Genomic DNA, 3,399 nt, shown 5'->3' with positions numbered 1-3,399 from the left:
TTAGAAGGTTTAAACTAGTGATAATGTGCATTGAAGCTCAAACATGACTTTCTCTGCAAAAAAACTTTAACACATGAAAATCTGACTTCTGCTTTGCAAATAACATTACATTTCATGAGAAAGAAACATCTTTCATGTATTTGAGTTTTACTCTTAAAATTGAATAAACCAACTTTCTCTGACTGAGAAAGAAGCTTTGCAGCAAATGTGGCCTTGCTTTCTCTTCATTTGCACTAAACACAGCATTAGTGTTCTTAAAAGGTTTAAACTAGTGATAATGTGCATATAAGCTCAAACATGACTTGCTCTGCAAAAAAACTTTAACACATGAAAATCTGTCTTCTGCAAAGCAAATAACATTACATTTCATGAGAAAGAAACATCTTTCATGTACTTGACCTTTACTCTTGAAATTGCAGAAACCAACTTTCTCTCACTTAGAAAGAAGCTTTGCAGCAAATGTGGCCTTGCTTTCTCTTCATTTGCACTAAACACAGCATTAGTGTTCTTAGAAGGTTTAAACTAGTGATAATGTGTATTGAAGCTCAAACATGACTTTCTCTGCAAAAAAACTTTAACACATAAAAATCTGTCTTCTGCATTGCAAATAACATTACATTTCATGAGAAAGAAACATCTTTCATGTACTTGAGGTTTGTTTTTAAAATTGCATAAACCAACTTTCTCTCACTGAGAAAGAAGCTTTTTAGCAAATGTGGCCTTGCTTTCTCTTCATTTGCACTAAACACAGCATTAGTGTTCTTAGAAGGTTTAAACTAGTGATAATGTGCATTGAAGCTCAAACATGACTTTCTCTGCAAAAACACTTTAACACATTAAAATCTGACTTCTGCTTTGCAAATAACATTACATTTCATGAGAAAGAAACATCTTTCATGTATTTGAGCTTTACTCTTAAAATTGCATAAACCAACTTTCTCTGACTGAGAAAGAAGCTTTGCAGCAAATGTGGCCTTGCTTTCTCTTCATTTGCACTAAACACAGAATTAGTGTTCTTAGAAGGTTTAAACTAGTGATAATGTGTATTGAAGCTCAAACATGACTTTCTCTGCAAAAAAACTTTAACACATGAAAATCTGACTTCTGCTTTGCAAATAACATTAAGAAACATCTTTCATGTATTTGAGCTTTACTCTTAAAATTGCATAAACCAACTTTCTCTGACTGAGAAAGAAGCTTTGCAGCAAATGTGGCCTTGCTTTCTCTTCATTTGCACTAAATACAGCCTTAGTGTTCTTAGAAGGTTTAAACTAGTGATAATGTGCATAGAAGCTCAAACATGACTTGCTCTGCAAAAAAACTTTAACACATAAAAATCTGTCTTCTGCATTGCAAATAACATTACATTTCATGAAAAAGAAACATCTTTCATGTACTTGAGCTTTATTCTTAAAATTGCATAAACCAACTTTCTCTCACTGAGAAAGAAGCTTTTTAGCAAATGTGGCCTTGCTTTCTCTTCATTTGCACTAATCACAGCATTAGTGTTCTTAGGTTTAAACTAGTGATAATGTGCATTGAAGCTCAAACATGACTTTCTCTGCAAAAAAACTTTAACACATGAAAATCTGACTTCTGCTTTGCAAATAACATTACATTTCATGAGAAAGAAACATCTTTCATGTATTTGAGCTTTACTCTTAAAATTGCATAAACCAACTTTCTCTGACTGAGAAAGAAGCTTTGCAGCAAATGTGGCCTTGCTTTCTCTTCATTTGCACTAAACACAGCCTTAGTGTTCTTAGAAGGTTTAAACTAGTGATAATGTGCATTGAAGCTCAAACATGACTTGCTCTGCAAAAAAAACTTTAACACATAAAAATCTGTCTTCTGCATTGCAAATAACATTACATTTCATGAGAAAGAAACATCTTTCATGTACTTGAGCTTTATTCTTAAAATTGCATAAACCAACTTTCTCTCACTGAGAAAGAAGCTTTTTAGCAAATGTGGCCTTGCTTTCTCTTCATTTGCACTAAACACAGCATTAGTGTTCTTAGAAGGTTTAAACTAGTGATAATGTGCATTGAAGCTCAAACATGACTTGCTCTGCAAAAAAAACTTTAACACATAAAAATCTGTCTTCTGCATTGCAAATAACATTACATTTAATGAGAAAGAAACATCTTTCATGTACTTGAGCTTTACTCTTAAAATTGCATAAACCAACTTTCTCTCACTGAGAAAGAATCTTTTTAGCAAATGTGGCCTTTTTTTCTCTTCGTTTGCACTAATCACAGCATTAGTGTTCTTAGAAGGTTTAAACTAGTGATAATGTGCATTGAAGCTCAAACATGACTTTCTCTGCAAAAACACTTTAACACATTAAAATCTGACTTCTGCTTTGCAAATAACATTACATTTCATGAGAAAGAAACATCTTTCATGTATTTGAGCTTTACTCTTAAAATTGCATAAACCAACTTTCTCTGACTGAGAAAGAAGCTTTGCAGCAAATGTGGCCTTGCTTTCTCTTCATTTGCACTAAATACAGCCTTAGTGTTCTTAGAAGGTTTAAACTAGTGATAATGTGCATAGAAGCTCAAACATGACTTGCTCTGCAAAAAAACTTTAACACATAAAAATCTGTCTTCTGCATTGCAAATAACATTACATTTCATGAGAAAGAAACATCTTTCATGTACTTGAGCTTTATTCTTAAAATTGCATAAACCAACTTTCTCTCACTGAGAAAGAAGCTTTTTAGCAAATGTGGCCTTGCTTTCTCTTCATTTGCACTAATCACAGCATTAGTGTTCTTAGGTTTAAACTAGTGATAATGTGCATTGAAGCTCAAACATGACTTTCTCTGCAAAAAAACTTTAACACATGAAAATCTGACTTCTGCTTTGCAAATAACATTACATTTCATGAGAAAGAAACATCTTTCATGTATTTGAGCTTTACTCTTAAAATTGCATAAACCAACTTTCTCTGACTGAGAAAGAAGCTTTGCAGCAAATGTGGCCTTGCTTTCTCTTCATTTGCACTAAACACAGCCTTAGTGTTCTTAGAAGGTTTAAACTAGTGATAATGTGCATTGAAGCTCAAACATGACTTGCTCTGCAAAAAAAACTTTAACACATAAAAATCTGTCTTCTGCATTGCAAATAACATTACATTTCATGAGAAAGAAACATCTTTCATGTACTTGAGCTTTATTCTTAAAATTGCATAAACCAACTTTCTCTCACTGAGAAAGAAGCTTTTTAGCAAATGTGGTCTTGCTTTCTCTTCGTTTGCACTAATCACAGCATTAGTGTTCTTAGAAGGTTTAAACTAGTGATAATGTGCATTGAAGCTCAAACATGACTTGCTCTGCAAAAAAACTTTAACACATAAAAATCTGTCTTCTGCATTGCAAATAACATTACATTT

Source organism: Barbus barbus (genome assembly GCF_936440315.1).
Source record: "Barbus barbus genome assembly, chromosome: 1".
Lineage (NCBI taxonomy): Eukaryota > Metazoa > Chordata > Actinopteri > Cypriniformes > Cyprinidae > Barbus > Barbus barbus.
This window is presented reverse-complemented; position numbering follows the sequence as displayed.